Consider the following 7,066-nt stretch of genomic DNA (forward strand, 5'->3'; position numbering starts at 1 on the left):
GAACAGAACAGAGAACCCAGAAATGGACCCTCAACTTTATGGTCAACTAATTTAACAAAGCAGGAAAGAATGTCCAATGGAAAAAAGACAGTCTCTTCAATAAATGGTGCTGGGAACACGGGACAGTCACATGCAGAAGAATGAAACTGGACCATTTCCTTATACCATACACAAAAATAGACTCCAAATGGATGAAAGACCTCAAGGTGAGACATGAATCCATCCAAATCCTTGAGGAGAATGGAGGCAGCAACTTCTTTGACCTCAGCCACGGCAATTTCTGGCTAGACACGTCTCTAAAGACAAGGGAAACAAAAGCAAGAATGAACTGTTGGGATTTCATCAATACTGAAAGCTTTTGCACAGCAAAGGAAATGGTCAACAAAACCAAAAGACAACCAACAGAATGAGAGAAGATATTTGGAAATGACATATCAGATAAAGGGCTAGTATCCAAAATCTAGAAAGAACTTATCAAACTCCACACCCACAGAACAAAATAATCCAATCAAGAAATAAGCAGAAGACATGAACAGATATTTCTCCAAAGAAGACATCCAAATGGCCACCAGACACATAAAAAATGGCTCAACATCCCTCAACATGAGGGAAATACAAATCAAAACTATGATGAGATCCACCTTATACCAGTCAGAATGGCTAAAATTAACAAGACAGGAGACAACAAGTGTTGGTGGGATTGGAGAGAAACAAGAACCTTCATACACTGTTGGTGGGAATGCAAGCTGGTGCAGCCACTCTGGAGAACAGTATGGAGGCTCTTCAATAAGTTGAAAGTAGAGCTACCCTATGCCCCAGAAATTGCACTCCTGGATATTTGCCCCAGTGATACAGATGTAGTGAAGAGAACTGCCACCTGCACCCCAATGTTCATAGCAGCAATGGCCACAATAGCCACACTGTGGAAAGAGCCAAGATGCCCTTCAACAGATGAATGGATAAAGAAGATATGATTCATGTATACAATGGAATATTCCTTAGCCATCAGAAGGGATGAATACCCACCATTTGCACTGACATGGATGGAATGGGAGGGGATTATGCTGAGTGAAATAAGCAGAAAAAGACAATTATCACATGGTTTCACTCGTACATGGAACATAAAGAATAGAGTGGAGCACAGGGGAAAGGAGGGAAAACTGAATGGGAAGAAATCAGAGAGGGGGACGAACCATGAGAGACTCTGGACTCCAGGAAACAAACTGAGGGTATAGAAGGGAGGGGGTGACGTGGTGGGGTAGCCAGATGATGGGTATTCAGGAGGGCACATGCTGTGATGAGCACTGGGTGTTACATGCAACTAATGAATCACCAAACACATTAAAATCTACTGATGTACTATATGTTAGATAAAGAATTTAAATTTAATTTTTAAATTAAAAAAAAATAAATAAATAAATAAAAAATAAAACCAAGGCAGAAACCATACATATCCCAGAGGACTCCGTGCTCCTGGAGGCTGAGCTAGTGGCCACGGCCAAAGCCTCTGGCGGTCAGGGGACTGGGGGTCTGATAGGTGGCTCGGCACACCCCTGACCCTGAAGCCCCACGGCCATGACAAGGTACAGGGACTGGGAGGGAAGACCCTGCCAGAGGCCAGTCTGGCTCCCCGGCTACTGCGGGACCACTCCCACCCCCCAGACACTGTCTGTCTAGAACCAGGGAGGAAACCTTCTCATTTGATTGTTCTTTTTAAAGATGGTTGCTCAGCCTGGACACAGAAAAACATCTGACATAAAACGGGAGCAGTTCACAGCTGCAGATGACCCAGAAGTTATCAGAACATAGCGGCCACAAAGAGAAGACCTTGTGTCCCCAGGCGGGCCTCCTGTGTGCAGGTGCAGCTGAGGGCCCTAGATGTGCCCGGGTGTGCAGAGCTGGGCTCCACGGTTGCCCTCGAGGGGACAGGAGTAGGAACCTGCTCCAACAGCTCTGCTCAGGACGGCACCCCCAATGGAGACCCGACAGCCCCTCAGGAGTCCCGGGTGTCCTGCTGATTCTTGGGCATGGCCCGAATCACAGCTTCTTCATGAAGGGTTGGGGGAGGGAAGCCAGCGCTGGGGGTCACACAGGTCCTCCAGGGATAGCACCTTGGTGGGCTTATGGCCCAGCAGGTACCTGTTCAATGGCTCTCGTCATGCCACACAACCTCAATCCCATTGGCCAGGTCGACCCCCATCGCCTGGTGACAGGCCAAGGTCAGTCAGTAAACCGCCCCTGCCAATCCCCCAAAATAGGCCCCCGTGTAGTAAATGTTGCCCTGGTCCCTAGGGATGTGGGGATGGGACAGTGGCCTGCGCTGGTAGCTGAAGTCTTCACGGGACAGCTGGTGGAAACTGGGGTGCAGGGTGCCAAAGGGGGAGACAGGATCTCCATGTCCACATGGTCACAGAACTTCATGTCCACATCCGCACACACCAGGCCATCCCGCTCACAGAGGAAGCGCTGCTCACAGAAGCAGATGACCACCTCCATGTGCTGCATGGACATCCTGCAGTGTGGGATGCCAGGGACCTCGAGGACCACCACCCTCCAACCCTCCCAGCAGGGCACATGGGCCTGGCAGCCCGCTGGTCAGTGAGGACCTACTAAGTGACCCTGTGTCCTACAATGATGGGCTTCTGTGCCCTCTGCAGGAACAGGTCTAGGAAGACCACCTATCTACAGGGACAAGGGACAAGGCAAGAGGAGGGTCACCGTCAGAGGCTGGTAGCAGAACCCCAGAGCTGGGGCCCATGGACGTGTGCACTTTCTTCAGGGGACAGGCCCTGGGCCTCTGTAAGCAACAGCTGCTCTCCCAGCCTGTCCTGAGCAAGTGTGCTCGTGGGGCCTCCCTACCTTCTGCTCCCAGAGATGGGGGCCATCAGCACCCCATCATGCAAAGAGGAGCCTGAGGCTTCAGAGGCAGGAAACCAACCCTACAGCCAGCATGCTGGAACCAGGAACCCTCCCCCTGTGCCGAGCTCCCAGGCAAACCCTGCAGGTGCCCTCCCCTGGCCGAGCCCCTGCAGATCCTGTCCCCACCGGCCAGGAGTGGAGCACCTTTGGGCACAGCCCTCCTTTCTATGGCCTACAGACTGGCTAGAATCAGCAGGGCTGGCCTCCTGCCCCACTTTGCTTGGAGTGGGCAGTCGCCGGCCCCACAGAGCTGCCTCCACTGCCATAGGATCCTCCCGTGAAGGCTACGGGGCCTCTTGCTGACAAGGTCCATCAGTCAACCAGTGCTATTCCTAGGGCCACCCTCGAACTCCCCCAGATCAGAAACCAGGTCCAGCCCATGGGCACGGAAGGGGAAAGAGGACCGCTGGAAGAAGAGGGGGCTTGCTTAGGCCATAGCCATGAATCCAAGCGTGGACGCTTTCAGGTCCAGGTCTACATCTCCCCAACCCCAAGAAGGTGGAAGTCTTGTCTCTCTGAGGAGACTACCTGTGGGGACAGCAGGTCCCCCATTGTCAGCAAGGGTGGTGAGCCCCTCTGAGACTGACTTTTTAAAGTTTTATTTATTTGACAGAGAGAGACACAGTGAGAGAGGGAACACAAGCAGGGCGAGTGGGAGAGGAAGAAGCATGCTCCCCACTGAGCAGGGAGCCCAACACGGTGGGGTTCGATCTGAGGACCCCAAGATCATGGCCTGATCCGAAGGCAGATGCTTAATGACAGCCACCCAGGTGCCTTGAGACTGATTTTTTCACACAGGCACTAAGGCTACTTCCCTGTGCCTGCCCCATTCCTGGCAGGTTAGTAAATTGCTCACACAGGAAAGTGGGCACTACATTTAAACAGGGGATAAGGCCACACACACCCAGTGGACACGAGTCAGGTGAACGGGGGGCAAGTCCAGGTCAAGCCAATGGGGGAACAAGCCAGACAGCAAACAGGGGGAGAGGCGAGTGCTCCTGGCAGAGGGCAGAGAGAACGTCAAGGCTTAGAGTCAGGCCCAGGCCCAAGGCACCTGTGGGATGACCACACACTTGGGAGGCCCACGGGGGAGGGGGAATACCGTGGGAGAGTCGAGGCTGGCAGACAGGCAGCTGGGGAGCAGATCACGGAAAGGCTCAAAGGTTATGTTCCGAAGAGATCACTCTGGTTACCAGAGAAGAATGGGCTCTGTACAGTGGAGGACAGGGAGACCCTCATCCTAAGCCCTAACGCTAACTCCACTAACCCGAATCAGACGTCACGCTCAATTCTGAGGGCTACAGCTCTACTCTGAAATCACGAACAAGTCCGTCATGCTGGCTTCCACTCCTTGCTTAGTATTGTACTGAAAGCTCTGCCCAGAACAGTAAGGCAGGAAATAGGGAATCCACATGTGAAAGGAAACAGTAGAACTCTATCTATTCAGAGACCAGAGATGGCAGCATCTTATACAGAGAGCTTCCTTAAGAATCAACAAAAAATGATCATAGCCAGTTCCCTAATTCCGCAAAGTTACAGGACTAAATATCAATACACAGAAATCTCTCATTTGTACACACTAGCAATGAACCAACCAAAAAGGAATTTTTTAAAAAATCCATTTTAGGGAACATCAACATTGACCAAATACTTAGGAATAGATGTATGAACATGTACGTCTTGTACACCGAAAGTTACAAAACATTGCTGAAAGCAAGCAACGGAAACCTAAATCAATCTGAGGACACCCCCTGGTGATGGAAAGACATACTACTGACAAGACGGCCACAGTACACAATGCGATGTGGAAATTCAATGTGCTCCCAAGAAATTTCACCTTTGGGAAGAAATGCACAAGCTAATCCTAATAGTCAAATGGAATTTTAAGGAACCACAAGATAACCAAAACCATCTTGGAAAAGAAAATCAAAGGTGAGAGGTCATACTTCCAAGGTTCAAATCTTAATACAAAGCAACAGTAAATAAAACATTGTGATACTGTCATAAAGGTATGCCCACACCCTGAAATGAAATTTATAAAAATTTTTAAATAAATGGTTTTTTTTAAGTATGCATACAGATCAGTGGGATTTAACTGCCCTGAAATAAAACCCTTCATCTATGGTCCTCTGAATTTTGACGAGGATGGACAACATTACACTGGGGGGATGGAATGGTCTTTTCAACAAAGGGTGTCAGACAATCAGCTACGCATGTATGGAGGAAAGGAACTGGGCCCTCATCTCACACCACATATAAACACTAACTCAAAACAAGTTAACATTATAAATCCTAGAAGAAACAAATGGGGAAACATCTTCATAACCTTGGATTTAGCAATGCTTTTCTATCTGACACCAACGCATAAGAAGGGAAAGAAAAAAATAGATAAAATAATATCCTCAAAATTAAAAATTGACAGTTGGTCCACAAATAAGTGAAACCATATGATACTTGACTCTCTCTGCTTGACTTATTTCACTCAGCATAATCTCTTCCAGTCCTGTCCATGTTGGGAGATGGAGAGGAGAAGGGAGTTGAGGAAACTGGAAGGGGAGATGAACCATAAGACTATGGACTCTGAAAAACAACCTGAGGGTCTAGAAGGGGCAGGGGGAGGGGTGGGAGGTTGGGGAACCAGGTGGTGGGTAATAGGGAGGGCACGTATTGCATGGAGCACTGGGTGTGGTGCAAAAACAATGAACACTGTTACGCTGAAAAAATAAATAAATAAATTTTTTAAAAAATTGACAGTTGGTTAACTGTCTGACTCTTCATTTTGGCTCACATCATGATCTCAGGGTCACCAGATCGAGCCCTATGTCAGGCTCTACACTAAGTGTGGGGCCTGCTTAAGATTCTTTCCTTCTCCCTCTGCCCCTGTCCTCTCACACAGTCTCTCTCACTCACTCTTAGAAAAGAAATGTAAAAAATTTTTTAAATGTTTGTACATCAGAAGATACTACCCAGAAAGTGGAAAGACAGCCCCCAGAATGGAAGGAAATATTTGCACATTCTGTCTGTAATAGGAGACTGTTGCCCAGAATATGTAAAGGGCTCTTCCAGGTCCTCAACAAAAAGACAACCCCATTTTTAAAGTGGATGAAGGACTCGGATAGACCCCTCTCCAGAAAAGTCATACAGAGGGTGAACAGCACACGGGAAGATGTTAAACATCACTAGTCTTCACGGAAATGAGGATTCAAACCAGCTGGATGTCCTTGTACACAGAATCACTATGATCAAGAAAACTAAAGATAGTACAAGGATGTTGAGAAACTGAAACCCTTACACCCGGCTTGTGGAAAGTGCTGCTGTCTGGGGACGAACAGTTTCTCATTCGCGCGAAGAGATGAACGCAGAACTACCAGGTGTTCAACAACTGCCCTCCTGGATGCGTCCCGCACCAGGCGACACGGGTTCAGACAGACCAACACGCATGTGCGGGAATGATCGAGCAGCGGTGTTCCCAGAGGTAAACCCAGAAAGCACGCGCATGTCCCCCGCGGGGACAAGGACAGAAGGGAGGTGGGTCCGCCAGCGGCTGTCTCGCTCCGCCCTGGGAGGGATGAAGGAAGCGCCTCATTCGTGGGGAAAACTGGCGGTTCCTGGCAACACTGAACCCAGAACTGCCCTGCAGCCTATGCGCCCCGAACTGAAAGCAGAAGGGCCGGGGTTCAGAGCAGCACGTCGCACGGCAGCCGAAGCGGGGAAGCCACCCAAGCCGCAGACAGAGCCGGACCAACGGCCGCGGTTGGCCCGGTTGGGCGCCCAGACGGGCGGGCTCTGACTCGGCCCAGCACCGCCCGGAAGCCGCCGGGGCGGGCCGTCCCCGCTCGGGAGGTCGGACGCTGGAGCGCCCACCCGGAGGGCGTCGGGACACGACGCTGGACGGGGCTGCGGCCGGGGACAGCACGGCGGGAGCCGGTGTTTCGCGCGCGGGCTCCGTCCCGGAGAACAGGCGCGACCGCAGGACCGCGACGGCCCAGACCGCGCACCCGAAGGGGCTGAAGGGGTCGATGTTCCTCTGTTGTCTCCGCGGAAAGCGACCGAGGACGGACGCAGGTCACCGTCGGGCGGACACGGGGGGCGGCCCGGAGACTGGGCCGGGAGGGACCGCGCCCGCACGTCCGTCCGTTCCCGGCTA

General features: G+C 51.0%; 1 pseudogene; it reads right to left on the reverse strand.

Moving 5' to 3' along the window:
* Positions 1–1,993: 1,993 nt before the first annotated feature.
* Positions 1,994–6,259, reverse strand: LOC123942283 (annotated as a pseudogene).
* Between the last annotated feature and the right edge of the window lie 807 nt (positions 6,260–7,066).

Source organism: Meles meles, chromosome 5 (genome assembly GCF_922984935.1).
Source record: "Meles meles chromosome 5, mMelMel3.1 paternal haplotype, whole genome shotgun sequence".
In the NCBI taxonomy this organism is placed as follows: Eukaryota; Metazoa; Chordata; class Mammalia; order Carnivora; family Mustelidae; genus Meles; species Meles meles.